This window comes from Gavia stellata, chromosome 5, assembly GCF_030936135.1.
Source record: "Gavia stellata isolate bGavSte3 chromosome 5, bGavSte3.hap2, whole genome shotgun sequence".
In the NCBI taxonomy this organism is placed as follows: Eukaryota; Metazoa; Chordata; class Aves; order Gaviiformes; family Gaviidae; genus Gavia; species Gavia stellata.
The window spans coordinates 32,446,675-32,465,509 of NC_082598.1; the positions used below are offsets into that span (position 1 = coordinate 32,446,675).

General features: G+C 35.2%; 1 protein-coding gene across 2 annotated transcripts in view; it reads right to left on the reverse strand.

Moving 5' to 3' along the window:
• SGCZ (sarcoglycan zeta) overlaps positions 1-18,835 on the reverse strand; it is a 227,650-nt gene that overhangs the window by 163,233 nt on the left and 45,582 nt on the right. The window lies entirely within an intron of this gene.

An 18,835-nucleotide genomic window follows, 5' to 3' on the forward strand; every position in this document is an offset into this window, starting at 1 on the left:
CCAGCATGTCTAGTGTCTGACACATTGAACCACACTGTTTCAGATGGAAGACTGCTATTTTGAGAAAAACTGACAACTTCATGACAGTATGCCTGACCTGCAAAGGGAGGTCTGAAGTGAACATGAGTGATACATTTTCATGGAAAGCTGCTTCTGAGTGTAACCACTTTAGTATTAGACGTCTCATACTCATTACCTTATGCCTACCAAACCATTATTTTCAGTCTTACTGGAAGCACCTAGTATGTGCTGCTAGATAATCACGACCTGTTGTGCTTACACACTACTGAAGAGGCAAAGAAAGAAAGAAAGAAAGGCAGGCATTCCCTCTACAGAACTAAAGCTCATCTATAGCACTATTATAATACACAGCTGTAATTAAGGTTTTTCTAAAGCTTACTCAGCATACATTAGCAGACTGAGATTTACTTTTGGCAACACAGTTCAAGAAGAAATAAGAATATCTAGACAAACCAGATACCTGTTAAAAATAGGGTTCTCTCTAACCAAAACATTCAGTATGCTTTAATTACCATAGCTCAGAGTCATTATCTGTTGTAATACAAGAAATAGAAAGAGTTAGAGAGCAAAGAACAGGTCTGTTTGACCATACAGAAGTTATACAAAAAGTCATACTAAGAACAAAACACCAAAACCCACCCCACATTCCTCTTTCTAAAAATACTTTTTAAAATACATATAGTCTGGAAAGTCTTACAGGTTCAGGAGTTTGATAGGCATGGAAGAGCAAAAACATTACAGCAAATAATTCCGAATGAAGGGGCATTGTATTTCTGCCTAAGATTACAAAAACAGTATTTTAAGACAGTGTCATATAAACACCCCTTAATATCAAGATGATGAATTTACCTAATTTGAATAGCAGTACATTCATAGCAGCTCAGTGAAGGTGTTTCCAAGAACACCTATCAGCGCTTTTTGCACAAAATTTGATGCCTGTCAAGGAGAAACAAACCGTTTCAGCTACATTTATGCTTGCTTAGTTCCCAAGGGCATTTTAGCCCTCCCTAATTAAGGCAATGCTTTACTAGGGCTCCTGCAGTTGCAGGTAATTGGTAATCACTAACAGCAGGGTTCTGATGAGGATTTACTTTCTTAAAGTAGAAAAAAAAAAACCCAAAACATAAGCCTGTTTTCTTCTTTTATTTCTCTAAGCCTAATCCCACAAACAATGGTAATGAATTCCAATTCAGCTTAGATTCTACTAGGCAAGTTATTCTATCAGTCAGTTACATGAAAAATTCAAAGAACCCAGCCATCAAAACACGGATTTCTCATAGCTGCAAAATACTGAATTTTAACAGTAAATGTTAAATCTTAAACAGCAGTTTTATGTTGTTTTACAAATACTGATAATACAGAGACAGAGAAAAAAAAAAAGAAAAAATCACAGGAGACATTTTATTTTACCTGAAAACATAAAGACACATTAAATGTTACATACGAGGTAATAAACATTACATATAATGTGATGTTGCATAGTTCTAGTAAACATAAAGTAACTGTTACACAAAGTGGGGACCCAGTCCTCACCAGCTAGGTCTCCCAGACCTCTCCGCTTAGAGAAACAGTTCAAAGAGGAGAGCTACCAGCAGTGGATGAGGACTGAAGCAAGGACTAACTGAGAGAACTCAACTCATATAAGTGATGGGACCCAAGGGGCTGAATCTGAGGGTGCTGAGAAAACTGGCTGATGTACTATCAAGGCCCCTATCATCTTTGAAAAGTCATCGAGATCGGGGAAGGTCCCTGGCAGCTGAAGAAAGACAAATGTTGCACCCATCTTCAAAAGAGGGCAAGAAGACAATCCAAGGATGTGGATGGGTGGATAACTATGTGAGCAAAAGTGGGCTGGATGATTAGACTCACAGGGTACTGGTCAATGGTCATCCTCTATCTGGAGGCTGGGGACAAATGGAGTACCACGGGGATCTCTTGTGTTTAATGTCTTTATCAATGACTTGGAGGAGGCAATAAAGATGGGCTATCAAGACATTTTACTGACATAAAATTAATCTGATCCAGTCTTAAAGCTGGACAAGTTCTGAAATTCTGTGTCTATAATTTGTATGTGGATAGATATGGTGTGCCTTTATATGTACATACTCAGCTAAAACACTAATGATTTCAAATTAATGTCTTTCTTGTGTTCTCTTACAGTAGCTACCCCAAGAACAAACTATCTAATGAAAAGTTCAATCACGTTGAATTCACGTATGATGAAACACCATTGGACTTCTAGGCCTTGTGCTGAGGAGCTAGAAAATGTAAAAGATTTCTTTTTCTTTCTACATAACTCTTAAAACCTCCCTATAAAACTGTGGAATATCACACTTGTTACAAAAAAAGGATTAAAATAATTCAAACATCTCTATTGAAGTCTTTCGTATAGAAGTTCTTGTACACTTCTACAGGTCATATATGAACACTGTTGTATAGTACTCTTCCATTCCATTTTTCCTGTTACGAATCATACCCTCTTCTACTCCTTCAAGCTTTACCTATGTTAACTGCAGGAACCATTCACTCAGTGAGCAGAAATGTGTTATGTGGCCTTTCTGGTTGGTCAATACTAATAATTTCAGTTTTAGTATCAAATGTAAATATTTCCATTAATAGCTTATAAACACAGGAAATATAAAAGGAATCTTACTTGTTCACATATTTAACCACAGAATGCATTATTCTGAACAGCTACATCTGCATACTAGGTATACATTTCTATAGTCATTACAAAATCTTGAACATTAAATAAGCATAATACAAGATTAATGATACAGAATTGAAATATTTTGGAGAATTTATCCATTCATAAATAATGAAGTAAAAAAGAGGTATGTTTATAATCATATAGAGAATTACAGTATGATATAATTCTCCTAGCTTCACTTTGTAAAAATATATATACTTTATACAAAATATGTACACTGTCAGATGGGTACCTATGCTCTGTATCCACCTTTAGTTACAACCATTACCCTTTAAACAGCTCAGGTGAATTAGGCAGGTTACCATCCTGCAACAAATAAGAGGCCAAGAAGTAAATAAAGAAATCAATGACAGACGTCATTTTTGTAAACCCTTACCCAGAAGCTGTTTGACAAAATTATTTCCTACAGCATCAGGTGGACAAATAACTTAACTAAACTACTTTATTTTTAAGATTTTATTTTTCCATGGCTCAAAATGCAACCACAAGAAGAGTAGGTATGAATTTAGAACATTTAGTTTATGACTTTTGTAAAGTTTGGAAACACAGCTGATAACAAGCCTAACATTTCTTGTTTCATTAGAAATGAAACAATTAATTTATCAAAATAAATCACTGCATGTTAGGCTTTCACTATTTTGATTACGCAAAGCACTTTTTAGACTCAAATATATGACCAAAGGTTTTGAATTGAGAAACTTTACTTTACAGTGAAGTAAAAATACTTTCAGATGGGAAACGAGTTTCTGCAGACCATTCATCTCAAAAGTGAAAACTTTATTCTAAATCTTCATGGTGGAACAGAGAGGCACCTGCCAAGTTCTGGGAGCTAAAATATTGGCTCTTTCTTCTTCAAAGTGTAAAGGTCAACAGAAACTCAAGAAGAAATACATCGATACATTGAAGAGAAAGTTTAGAGAAATGACAAACTATTAAAGGACTAAGAAAAATACTACAAAACCTTATACTTTATTTTGAAATATTCAAGGAGCTCCATCTTTAAAGTTACAGAGAGGAGTCAAAGTTAAGGCATACAATCTGAAAGACAACACCCATTATGTGGAATAAGAATTCTATAATGATTTTGTTCAGTTTAGAAATTCCAGTACCTAGGAACTAAATATAAAAGCAAGGCACAATACAGACAAAAAGGATGTATTTCCTCCATATGTATTACACAGGAAGTTAGACTAAATGACCACAGTAGATCTTTTACCACCTGTGTGATGAATTAATTCCCCCTCCTACATTTTTTTTTAAATTACAGTATTGTTTACAGAAGCTAATCATGTTAGAGTGATTATGATAGTTGCTAAACAGACATGAAAAACAAAACTATTTTTGATGTTTGCAAAGTAACGCAACAGGAAAGACAAAGATTACAATGAGGTAGTAGTGAAATATCTCTTTACTGACTGGTTAAACAGAGATATCTTGGCTGATGGCCACTTTAGGGAGCTGAGAACAACCATATCTTTCTAAGGAATAACCTCATTTTTGTGTAGGTTCATTTATGGAAAGAGTGCTATAAAATAGCCAAAGTCACAGAATATTGTGTATAATTAAACCTCTCTGAAGGACACATTGAAGAGTAAGTGTACAAAAGAGGCACTGTTGATTGGATCTTGCTGACCAAAATGGAAGTTCTATGTGGTCAGAATTTGGCAATTCTGATCTTTTAAAAACAGAACACAGATAAGACATTATAAAAGAAATACAGTGAGAACAAAAATTGCAAAGAATAGTATTGACTGGGTGCAATTTTACAAAGAGGACCTACATCTGTTCTGTACATGAATAATATATGCATATTAAATGAATTTTTTGCCACTACTTTCTGATCTATATGACGCTAAACCAATGAATAGCCTACTAACTGGTTAGCTAAAATCAATCCAGAATGCTCACTGCATATCTTTCCTTAAAGAATTACTGCATAATTCTTGAATCATTTGTTGGGTTTAGAGTTTGATCACAGTACATAAAGGAAGAAATAGGAGAAAAATGTCATGTTTGTACCATAAAATACAGATTTCTAATTAAAACCAACAAATCTATGTAACTCAGAAGCAAAGCTTAGATTCCAAAATAGATGAACCCCACCCATATACATATTTTGTATAAGAAAAAGTAGCATTTAAAAACTTTTAACTACATCTTGAACTAAAATCTTCAATAAAAATGTCTTTAATGAGTAACTCAGGTGCTTCTGTTAATAGCAGTAAAACTGTGAAATGTAAAGACAGATATACTATAAAAGAAAAAAATGGGGAAACATCTACATCTACACTGCTAAATAGGGCTAGGGAGTTAGCTCAAGAGCTGGACCACCAGCTCTTGACACAGTGACTGTTAGCACACCTCCTGGCAGTTTTTGCCCAAGTTTTGCACTCAAGCACAAGCAGAATGACAGGGGAGAGCACACACATACCCCACTGACTATTGCTGCAGACAGCATGTACAAGCCTGAATCAGATTTGCATCCTCCTGTTATTCACCATGCTTCAGCAGTCACAAAAACCCTGCACCCTCAAATTCAAAATGCCTTTGTGTTACACGTTAGGTTATGCAACTGCCTGACTTCCGTACTATGCAAAAAGTATGCATGGGCTACAATATTTCATACAACTTAAACTAAAACCTAAAAATAGTAACTGTATTTTTGAACAAGAGGGGACCACATGGCATCCAGAGGGGAGACAAGCCAAACACTAGGTAGTAGAGATGTAGGTAATCTATGCTACTTGGCCATTAGGACAGTGGTTGTTCTTTGATCCTCTTTAACTTAGCAATAAACACACAGCCAACAATGACAGAATAGTAGTAACACTTATTACTATAAGATGTTGAAATAGTAAGATGTTCAGGAAAAAAAAGAAGTTTTATCATTTGTATAATTTTAAGACACCAATCCATCACTAACACCTTGAAACAATGGCAAAATGTACCTCATTTTGTCACTTATAAAGAAGGAGAATATATGTAACTCCTTCCCTACATTCATGGCTTAATCTGAACCTCTTTGATCTGGACACTTGTTCAACGGACATAACTTCTTCAGCAATGACGTTCTCGCCAAAGTGTCTCAAAGCAACCATCACCTTTTATGATTATTTTTGCCAAGTCATAGTCACAGGAGTTTAACTGCCTTTCAATACACAAAATCAGCTTCAGTTAGCATAGTTTTCCAGTGGTGTCTGTCATTAAAAGAACCAACCTAAACCAAATCAAAAAACAACCAAACAAAAAAACCTCAAAAAACCCCAAAACCCCAACCATGACGAATCATGGACAATATGAAGCTATGACAGCAGTTCTTTTTCCATTATTTTCTCCAGACAACAAAAAATTTTCTCTGAGAACATTTATTACAGATGCAAACAGTATTTCAGAATGACAGCTTCAGTGTAGCTTTAGGAAATAGGTAGATCTACTCTCCCCTAAGTTCAGGGCATCTTGAAAAGGCATCACAGAAAATTTAACAAGCAGCACATGAACTCATAAAATATAAGTTCAAAATATCCATCCCATGTACATATGCTAATATTTTTTGTTATTTTACAAGTGACACTTTTGCAAATCACTGATATTTTATAAAACATGAGGTACTCTCATCCCATAATTGGAAATACAGTATCCCCCCAAAAAAAGCATGGCTGATGTTCCTAACAGAAAAGTCTATGCTGTCAGAAACTAGTATGACAGCTTATTGTACTTGAATTTTTATGAAGCTGAATTTAATTTAAGCAGTACTAGGTGAATCCTGTTGTAATAGACAAAGACAAGTAATTTGGAAGAGATTTTTAAGTACCAGTGGCTGTAGCTACTTCTTTTAAATTGATTCAGTGAACATCCAAGAATTTTAAAGAGTGGAGCTCTGTTTAGATATGCACATTGCTACCATCCAAAAAAATTAATTAAAAAAAGAAGACTACAAACATCAATTGAAAAACAAAATCAATAGTAACATGGTACTTATGATAATCTACTCGTTATCCAGAAAAATGAAGCACTAACACCAACCTCATGACTAATTGAGTTGTTGCACTGCTCAGTGTTTTTTGCCAAATCTCCCCTTGCCACAGTTGAACTGGACAACTGCAATGCAAATTGAATGATCAGCTTACAAAAGCGGTACATGGAAGCATTAAGCAAAGCAGATCAATGTGGGTGACATGAGAGAAAACAACTTCATTTGTGAAGAAGAGCCTTGCTAATGTAGGGGTAGAAGGTCAAGGAGACTGCTATTTCTTGCATTCTTCTACAGCCTACAGAGTTTGTCTGCTCCTTATTGGTTGTCAAATCCTTTGAGTAAATTAGCATATTTGGATGCAGTCCTGATCTCCTCAGTTTAACCTAAATTCCTCTAACGCCAGAACAATGACAAGTGCCTGCTGCACTAAAGGAATGGGATATGAATGGGATCAGAGCTGAAGTGGAAGTCTATCCCCTTGGTCTTACAAGTGATACAAGACAGCCCTGTTTCCTTTGGATGGAAGGTTAAAATGAGCATTTTATTTCCATTCTTGGTATTTTACTTGCTGTTGCTGTTTCTTTTTCCTTCTGTGAAACTGGGCTGAAATAAAACCAGCTGAAGCCAATTTAAGTGCAGGCTGATGCTGGTTCTGGGGCATCTGTTCACCCTTGCTGTTGGCCAAGTGTACCTGGCCTCTTCGTTGTGCCAACGTTAGCACTTCTGCAGGTTGTGCTGCTCTTAGCTATTTGAGAACTAATCTGGCTGAAGATAAAACATTCTTTCTGTGTGACCACTGAGTTAGGAGTTTCAAGAAGTCTGTATACATTACATAGTTTGATTGGTTTCAGCCATGCCATAAAAAAGTATGCACTAGCATTAATCGGTGCAATCAAGTACATGGAAATAGCTTGTATAACTAGCTATTGGGGAAAATTATCAAGTAGAAGATTAACTGAGTTAATGCTGCCAATTGGCTTGCATGTATCTCAGAATTATTCACAGAGGTTTCATGGTGCTACTGATAATTTCAGGTTCCCTCCGGGGAACCCTGAGGTTTTAGCTGAAGAGGCAAATAAGTAAGATTGGACAGTCTCAAACTGCTCTTCCCACTTGTGCCTCAGGCTGCCACTGTGAGATTGAGTAGATCAAGATCTTCTTGTGCTTCATTTCATATGTAAAATGAAGAGGATAATCCTTTATAGTGTTTCCACCATCATCTTTCTTTTGTTAGGAACCAGACAGTGTTTTTGAGAAAGAAGCCTAGCTCTCAGGAGAGACCTGGGGGCCTTCTCTACACTTTTGTGGTGCAACAGTAACAGCAACTAAAACCACACAGTTTGTATTTCATTACACATATTATACCAAAAGTCATCCTGCCCTTGTTTGTAATCACCCCAGCTTTTTTTTTTTCCTGTTGAAGGGGTAAAAAGTGAGGCATTTCCACAGAGTATTTTTGTGCTAAACATGTTAATGTTTATTTATAATAAGTATGTTCATCTGTGTTACACTAAAAAAATCTCGTAAGGGCAAAAGAGATACAGGCATACACACACATACTCTCCTCTTAGCACCCCAGTCTTTCTAATCTTCTCTGCAGCCCAAGTATGGAAATCCATACAAAATCATGAAGTGTATACACCTCACTTCTCTGTTTCTTTATTAGACTCCCATTTTCCAGTCCTAAATTAGGCTATTTTATTGTCTATTTGTTTTGTCTGATTAGCATAGCAGGACTTAGCCCCTTTATATCAGTACACATGGGAGGTAAGTAAATTTCTTAAAGGTCATGTCCCATTATAAACAATAGTGTAGCATTATTCATATCCTAAATTTACACTCCTTTAGTTTAAAACCGCTACCCCTTGTCCTATCAATACAGGCACTCGTAAAAAGCCTCTCTCCATCTTTCTTATATGCCCCATTAAGTATTGAAAAACATTAAGAAAACATTTAAGAATTTAAGAAGTAAATTAAGAAACAATTAAGAATTTAAGAAAACAATTGAAAAACTTTAAGAAAAACATTAAGACATCATAGAGAGAAGGCCATCCATGTTACACGGTGAGAACATGTTAGTATAAATATGGTCATTTGGAGGCGAACAATATCTTAAATAAACTTGCCTTCATTATTCAAAAACATTAAGTTGTTACTATATAAACAGGGTTTTTTGTTTACTTTTAAATAACTGTAATTATAGTCTGGGTTTCAGAGTCTATGAAGCATTTAGTATCATTTCAGTATCAATTTATGTAAGCTGTATGTATTAACTTCCATACATTGAGGAACCCCTAGTGCTCTACATTAGAGTGTAACCTCACAGAAAAGTAAAAAACCAAACTTTTTTGAAAAAAGAAATATTTGAGCCAGTACAACACGCAGCATAAATGAGAGACAGATAAATGTAATGTGAATTCAAATACTTATATGAATTAGTTTTGTATTGCTTCTGGAATGTACAATTACATAAACTTACAATAAGCAAACATTTGGATAACACCAAGGCATTCTAGCATGTTTATTAACAGAAAATGTTTATAGTTTTTCAGAAAGCCATTATCAAAGATGGTATTTTAAAACCAATCACACATAAAATGTGTGAGATTTTACCTGACAAATGGAGCTGTAAAGTTGTTATCACTTTGTAAGTATTACAAATAATGACATTTATGCTTGGACCTTTCCCATGAGTTATTATAGAGTAGCAACTCAGCTACCTATTGCAACCAAACTGTTCTTTCTGTGAAATGGAGGCATGAGAAATCCTACTTTGAAGTTGAATTTGGGCTTTAAGATATGATGCTTGCTTTAATAAAGAAACAAAGAAGTTTGAATTACCTGCGTGCACAACATCTCTTTTGCCCATGACAATGTTTTCTTAAAGCGTGGACAAATCCAACCTAACAATGAAAATGTTTAGAAGTGGAAGACACAGATCTTCATTGCCTCTTTGCATACACATCTACATGCTGTATGACCCACTTGTCAGGCTGTAACCCACCTGTTCTCACCCTACGGTTATATCTGAACAACATCAATTACACGATTTGTCTTAGAAGAGATCTGATGTGGTGCATACAGACAACTACAGGCAGCCTTTGCTTGGATTGCTAGTGTGGATGCCCTTAGCATCTTTGAAGCGTCTTTACAAAAGTTCAAAGACTGACCAATATTGGTGTTCTATCATTTTTGACGCTGTCAAACACCAACAAATATATTCTATGTTTTTTCCCTACAAAAAAAGTAATGACAGATCTAGTTTTCACTCTGATGTGAAAAGATGCAGAACTTCATCGTATTATCACAGAAAAAGATGCCTTGTTTTCATCTAGCTCAAGCTCTTGATACAGCAGAACATATTTGATAAGTGTTCCTCATCCTAAATTCCTGCATCTCAAATTTCACTGCAAAACAGTTGTGCTTTATATTCCTTATCTAGCTTGATACTAATTTTCTAAACTTCTTGCAGGCCTGCATAAGCCTTGGAAACAACTCTGGAGTGAATTTAAATTTATAGTTTTAGTTCAGGTGTGAATCTGCTGAAGATTATCTCCAGATCATTCCTATTTATGCTGCTTAATTGTCAAAGCACATGAAAACCAGAATCTTTTCTAGTGAAACTACTAATGTGCTCTAACCACTAATGGGTATTCAGTCCATGGGAAATACGACTCATGACAATAAAAGCATGCTTCATATTTTACCACTTCCACCCCAAAACTTTTAACTTTATGAAGCAGATCAAAAGAGTTAATCACTTTTCATTGACAAGAAAATGCATCCTAAAAGGAGCCTTTCTCATAAGCAGTTTGATATCTATCATAATATAAAACAAGAAAATGAGCCCAGTAGGCTGAGCAGAAATCAACGAGAAAGGCAGTCACGTACCCAGATGCCGCTGCTGCTGCAGAAAAGCAGATTTTTTTTAGCTCACCATCTGGAGTCTACTGCTGCCAAGCACATCCTGTCAGTAGTCAATGGTACTCAATCCATTGCTGAGGCACATTACCTAAGATGGCAAAGGATTACACAAAGCCACTTCTCTAGTACCAGCAAGAAAGACTAACTGAAATTATCATATGTGTCAATCCAATCTGGAGAAGTCAGTTAGAAAACAGCTTTCAATAGGCAAAAGTGCAGTCTATGCTTTAAAGTTTGGGCTAAGCTTTTCAAAAAGGCAGTAATAATACTTGGGTGAACAATGGAATATTTTTGTCAGTGTTGTTTTGTATTTTTTTGTTTTCTGGTTTTTGTTTTCTTTTCAAGTATGGCCTATTTACAATATCAATACACAGCTTTGATATGTGATCACATACCAGATGCTAATGTTTTAGACTATAAAGGGATCCAAATAAAACAGAGGCAAATTATACCATAGTGTCTATATTCTGTTCTCTTTTGCTGTTTCATTTCTAGTTTACATGAGCACTAATCTCTATGAATTGAGTCAATCATCAAAAGCAACTAAAATATAATTCATGCAGTCATCAGACTATTTCATTAGTCAAAATTCTACTAAGCTCAAGATCATATTCATAAAAAACCTTAGATTTCTCAAGCATAATCATTAGGAAAATCATTTAGATGCCACTATCAGAAAGGACTGTAAAAGGCTGATTTTTAGGCCTTAAAACACTATCTGAGGAGAGACATATGCAAACGATAAGATTCTGTTTCAATCCTATTTTATTTTTGTTAAACTGAATACTTTTTTACTTGCTGAGACAGGAACATGAGTTGTGACTTAAAACAGGGTTATAGAACTAGAAGAGATATCTCTACTCATAAAGTCCAGTCCCTTGACTGTCACTGAGCAGTAACATTATTCACTCAGTAAGGTCTCTGATTTTATCATCCTTTCAATGCCAGGCACTGGCTTTATCGAAGAACACCCAGAAAAGTGTAGCATCATGAATATTCACACACATGCTGTAGCAATATTGACGTAAAGGCAATGTGGAAAATCACATCTACACTAGCATGCAGTTAGCAAGTAAATAAATAAATAAATAGTCCTCTTGGTAGCAGGAAAGAGTTGTTATAGCTCTAAATTGTAAATGATTACATCCTTGTCATAAGGGACAATGTATGTTTATTCCTTCCAAGGGCAGACAGATTTTGATTTGGACAGTACTTGATTGCCAGTTTCTGTTAAGAATCAAGATCACTCCTCTAGTGTAATCTTAGACTGCAATGCACAGGTTATGGGATGGAATAGGCACAACCTATTTGTACATTGCAGTTGGTCCAGGTTCTGCTGGTCCTGGATGCTTCCTGGTTGCATCACCATGCCTTGTCTGACATTATCAGTGGGTGAATGCCAAGACTCCACTCACCCTCTTCCACCATTCTTGTCTGATCACATGAAAGAAACAGATACAGATAATCTTGTGAGTCTCCAGCCTCAGATTCCTGTATTACCTCATCACGTAAGGCAATTTGTAGTTAAGCCCTAGCCAAACAATGAAGCCTTTCAAACACTGCAGGTCTGTGGATCAGTGTGATATGGCTAATGCATTTAAGCAGTTATTTTCTGTAGTGGATTTCAATGTGTGAATGCAGTTAAATATTTCCACAAAAAAATGTAGCAGTCCAGAATACACACTGAAACAGTGATGTAAATTAACTACATCTCTATCACCAAAAGTTATTTGGATTTCAAATTGCTTTTTATTTTCTAGACTATAGAACCTTTTAATTCATCATAACACCAACCAACCCCAAAATAGCAATGTTCTCTTTAACTTTTCATTTTCAGAGATGATTCATTCTTCAGCACAAGTTCTTAAAATTAAGGTGGTGGTGGTAGTTGGGAGATGTGCCACTAATAGGGTCAAAACACATTTCCTGAGTTTTATATACACTAAGCTTGTATCAGACTTACGTGATCATATCTAGTTTTGATATCTTGTATAGCAAAGACCACATCCTGGAACTTATACAATATTTTTATATGGCATGTCACAATGCACTGGCTTTACCTACCAGAGCACAGCAAAAGGAGCTTGTGTGTGGCGAGTACTTGCTAGGTTTCCAAGTTTCCTCTCCTTTTGATACTGTCAGTAGTCTTTTATTTCTACATACATAATTTTGAGTTCCACTGTACATTAATATATAATCGGGGCTGTATTCATTTCACAAGCAAATTCAAACCCATTTATTTTCACTGATAAACATAATGATCTGAATATAAGGCCCCAGAAAGTCTGTATTTAAATATTAATTTAATATATTAGTATTACTACTATTTAGTCACTTCAAATATTTTTGTGTGTTATTTTATGCAATACTGGAATAACTTGTGAAGTATAACTTCCAGAATGATAATCCATGATTCTGGCTACCAATATTATTTTGCCATTCTAAAAACAATGGTGGTTTTCATTGATAAGAAATTAATATTGAAACTTCTGTCTTAAAAAAACCCAAATAACTGTCTTTTTTACTTTAGATGCTTGAAGAAGAGGAAGGCAAGGGACAGATTTGAAAAGTTTTCAAAAATTCCAAAGACCAAAGAAATTAATCAACTATACATTAATGAAAAATAACATCAACCTTTATTTCTTGCATTTTTAATTTGAGGAAAGCTTTTTATTTTGGCTTAAGATTTTTATTTTCTGAATTCAGTGTGGATATTTATCATTACTCTACAAATAATTTAGAATGTTATTGACACTTTGATATATCATGAGAGGAGGAGGGGTCAGCACTGTCAGCAATGACCCTAGAGCACGCTTCAGCTGAGAAAAACTTGGTGAGATACTGTTACTGGCATAAACTACTAGAGAATTAATATATTATGCAAAACTTCCCTTAGTGAATTTAGAAAACATAATCAGCATTTTCTAAGGCTTTCTGTAGTCCCACATTAAATGAAAATGTGTATTTCCATACTCTACTATCATCAAATCATTATCAAAATAGGCTTAGAATATTCACATCCACTACCTTTTTGTCAAAGATAGCTTTACATTAGATTAACCTACAACAATTTGAACATGCTTCTTTATCTCAATAACAATAGAGCTTGGGATTGGCATTGCTTTGTTGCAAATAAAGCTATGAAGTTAAAACTCATTAAGCTCCTTGATACAGTTTCTCTGTGCTAGGAAGGATGGAGCTTAGTTTTCTTTCTTGTATGGCTCTATCAATCACCAGTGCCATTCAGGAAGGAAAGAACACAGCATTGTACAAAGGTTATTAGACTAGAATCTGAGCAAGTTTTCTGCCATTTTCCAGACCTCTTAAAATAAGCATCATTGTTCATTTCAAAGAATGTAAAAATGAGAGGTTTACTTCATCCAAACAGATTTCTACCTAGCTGTAGGAAACTTCATTGTATTCCTTCATAAAAAGATCCTCTAATGAACACTACAGAGCTCATCACAACACATCCGTATGCTGCAAGTTGGGGAAAAATTGATTTTTTGATAGTTCATTGTTTAGGCTGTTTTCTACTGATGTGACTTCTAGCAAGTTTTAGAAAGAAAATGTAGGAAAGTCCAACTGTATTTGTGAATCCATGCTCTGAGTCACTGAATACCAGAATTTGCTGGTGTTGTAGGGGCACCCTACAAGAAGGCATAAAGTTTTTTAGTCTTCATGGCTTCACAATTATAAGCACGTTGATGGTGAGGATTTGGAAGAGGAAGAATTTAGAAAATGAGTCATAGGCTTTACTCTATGATACTCATAAATTATATCTTGCAGGATATCTACTTTTTTCCCTGATATGTCATTGTTAATTCCCATTTAGGTGACAGCTGAGAAATATTCCTGGTGGGAGGCAGGTTTCAACTCAGTAGTCAAATGAAAATATCTGATCTAACCACAGAGCCAAGATATATTATTTGACACACTCCTGCCTTGCAGACTGAGTTATCAGCCTGTTACTAAAAGGGGCAGAAGATGTTGCCTGCATTCTGTTTTGATAAGCTTAGAAATTTTGGGGCAAGTAATAGACATCTAAAACCAAATAGACTGCTCAGTTAATTACAGGTTCTTTGTTATTAAATAGACCCCTTTCTGAAGGGCCATATATGGCCACAGGCAGGCACACACACTAGATTTGGCTTTCTTCTATTGATAAAATTAAGGATTGGCCTGGTAGGAGTAGGGAGCAGGATCTATGCCATGGTGTATTAAGGTGCGTTCACATTAAAGATTCAAATTCAGCTAATATAAGTATTTTGGGACCCCTGAGATAATTATATTAAGCCCAGCCATAGAACCTGATCAACTTCCATTTCTTTATAGTAATAGAATAGGACTGACCATATCCATTCTTCGTATGCATCCTGTCATGTATAATTTGAAAGACAATAGATGCACTGGCTGATTCAGGTGTACTTCTGAGATCCCCTTATGGAGGAACATGAGCTAGGACGACAGCATAATTCTGTCCCTGTGGAACAGCTTGAAGTGTATATCATAAGGTATAAATTCACCAACACACTGTTAGACTCTTTAGGACAAATAAAGAAAAAATAAAAAAAGGTCCTGCAAACAAAAAACCACAACGGACAGATAATGGTTTGCATCAACAGCTTGGAATTATGGTGTTCAGACTTCTTATAGGGGGAATATTAGTATATCCAGATGTTTCAGGAGCTTTCATACCAGGAAGTGTAAGAACATGGCCATGACCAAGCAGCTGTGGGACCAAGAGTATATGAGGCAATTTCACTTCCACATGCAGACTGTGTGATTCTTTAATACATTTGAGGTTTTGTTTCACCAAGGAGTTGTGTGGCAGCAAAACCTTATCTAAGTTATTTTGGAATACATACTGATATTTGTTGCCTTTGATATTGAAGTGTTTCAGAGACTACTTTTATGATACACTTCTGTAGTCATTTGTATTGAGATACTGTGCATCTATTCGCAAAGTCCTTGCTATTTTACAGAAGGCATGGCACTAATAGGTTTTACCACATTTTCAAGATACCATGTCCCAACTTAATCATTCCCTTGGTGAGAGGTGATTACAGAACTTCCCAGATTAGGACTTCCTGACTCAGACAAATTTGTTGATAGTTACTGAGCCTTTAAGTTACAGAACTTTTCTCTAATATCAGTAAACCATGTAAGGAAACAGTCCAGACAGTTTTCTTAAACCTACATGAAATTCCTTCATGAATACCTCAGGCACAAATATAAATTAGGTCCACGTGACTAAATTTCTTCAATTTCTTTTTTTTTTTACTAAATGGAAGGCTGAAAAGAAGCTAAATTAAGGTCCAACTGGGAAGAGAACAAGAACACTGTTACTTAAATAACTGTTGAAAGATTTGATTATATTTCTTCTAGTCATACACTTCCTATTCCCATGGACATAGTACACAATGACATGCAAAGATCCTAGATGACCAAACTGATTAAAATGAGGCAGAAATACTGACATTAACAAGTGCATTATCATAGTGGTTTTACACTGGACATCTTCAATGCTGATCAGCAGATTCAAGAACCGGTTTAGAGTTAAATGTAACAGAATGAACTTGCAATGTTAATGGAAATCCCTCATACACTGCATGTTTTTTTACACTTCTCTACAGTTTTCTTCAATAATCACTGTGCAAGTTGTATGAATTTTTTATTTTTTAAATATATGTTAACACACTCCAGGAAAAGTATTCATTAAATAAAATTATATTAACTTATAATTTATTATGTCCTTTAAAACTACTGGAGTAAATTCTAAGACTTTTGTTTTGAAAAAAAAAAAGTATTTTAAAATTATAATCACCTTTCTTTCCTACCCTTCTATATTCTATAAGTTCAGCAAATATGTACGCAAAAAATTTCCATAGTCAGAGCAAGTACAGAAACCACTCACACATGTATACTGTAAGTTATCTATATTTTTATAAGTAACAGAACACACAGTTTCTAACCATTTAATTTCAGGGGCTGGAGAAAAAGAAATGAGAAATTGGGAAAAAAACAACAAAGGATTAATTAAAGCAAAAGCAAAACAAATAAGGTGGTTATAAATAAACATACTTGCTTTAGTTACATGTCTGAATTATATCTAACTCTTCTGTAAACCAATGGAATTTCAAAGCTATTCACAATGATTAAGAACTAGCAAGGAACTGTAAAGGTACCAGATATCAGAAAACATACTAACACATGTAACATCTACTTATTGCTGCTGAATTAAAATGCAATCCCTTTGAAAACAGTGTTAATCAGAGGAATTTCAAAGGAATTCATGTTGATATGTGTTAGTACTATCAACATCAATAAAATTAACCCTAAAGTATTCTTATGACACACACACATCCATGAAAAATATCCTGGAAAATACTTAGCCTGTAGATAATACCACAATGAATAGGGAGATGATGTAAGAAATACAAGGGAAGATTTAATGGAGGAAATGTTTATCCAACCTGTGCTGACAGCGTTGTGGCCAGAAACAACATAGAGAGCAGCACTGAGCTTAAACATTTGGGATTCAAATCCCACCTATGGGCTACTGAGTCATACTTTATATTTTCTTGCTCTGTACTCTCTGATCTGAGGAGCTAGTGGTGTATTCTTTTAGCATAGTCATAGTTGGCTTTCTTGGTCTTCATTTTCGTACAAGGAAGAAAAGGAAGGTAAGATTGAACTGTTTGAAATAAGATGACCTTAATGTAACTGACTGAAGCATGACTACAGGATTTTAGTTTCCATGCTCCTATGTATCCATTTAGTAAGGCAGGTAAGGCATTATTCAGGAATAAACATGTTTTAGCCTCTAGACTGAGCGCAACAAATCTAGCTCTAAACTTGGTTATTTGCTCTGCAATCTTTTCCCTAATGCCATTAATTGTGTGCAGCATTTTTTCTTTCAAGTCTAAGATATACATCTGAGAAAACACAACTCCTTCATGTTGTAAACTTAAAACAAGTCATGAAATCTCTGCTTAAAATCCCTCAAATATTGTCATACCCCAAATTCTTCTCTCTGCCACTATTGCTGTGATATTTTACAGAAACAGAAAACAGAAGTATCATCAAGATTGGTAGAAATTAACTTCACGTTTCCCCTCTAAAATATTCTAACTTTATTTCAAAAAGCCATTTTTTTGAACATTCAACAATTTCTGGAAATGGAAGAAAAATTGCAGCTTTGAAAACTTCTTTACACCTAATTAGAATGTGATGCCTTTGCATTTAAAAACCACAAAACCCCCAACCTTAGCTCTTTCAAGCCTTTTGCCACAGTTGATGGATAGTTCTACCTATCATATGATGATAGAGTCTATACGGAGATAGGCTATCAGCTTCTTTTTACTTTTCTACTACACCAGGAGATGAAATGATTGATCAGTCAGTTCTAGAGTTCTCTGGTGCGTTACAGTCGACAATGATATCTTTGAGACCTCTAGGAAAACAGTATTTATAAATACGTTAGCCCATTTTACTTTGTCCACTATTTATTTTGTTACTAGTATTTTACCTGTATCTTTTTCAGGAATATAATTTAAGATCCACATTTTCCCTTGGTTCAGCATTGTTTTACTGTAGGGATTTAACAACAGAGTGAAACATAATGTGACAGCCAAAGGAGGCTCTAAACTATGAAAATGAGATTGCGCTGCCAGAGGTAGCTTTGTGCAACCTATTCTTTTGGTTGGAACTCCATCCTATGTCACATTTCATAAAGTCTTAATAGATTTTCTCGCTCTCACACAATAAAGTTCAAAGCAAAGGAATTCTTCCTGCAGTGAGGGAACTCCCACAAAAGGAGGTGGAAGTCTCAGAAATGTACAGGTCATACAGAATTATTTGAAAGGAATTGGCAATATTTTTCCTTTTTTTCTTGTGTTCCCCTATTTTAATAATGTCACTGCAAACATCAGTAATTCAAAAATTATTTTAAAATACTAAGTCCAGTAAGCATCCAAATTCTTCAACAGCTACATAAAAGGAAACCGACTAAACATAATTAAAATCAGTCAATTATCCTGTGAGCTGATTAATGCCGGAAATGGAAAAAAAAAATTCCAAGCAATGAAATCTACTAAATTGAGGATCTAGGTACAGGTGTAGGAAACTATCTTTGAGGGGGGTTTTCTATTACCTTCCCCTGCCTAGCCATTACCTGAAGTAATTTCAAGTCACCTTGAAAGTAT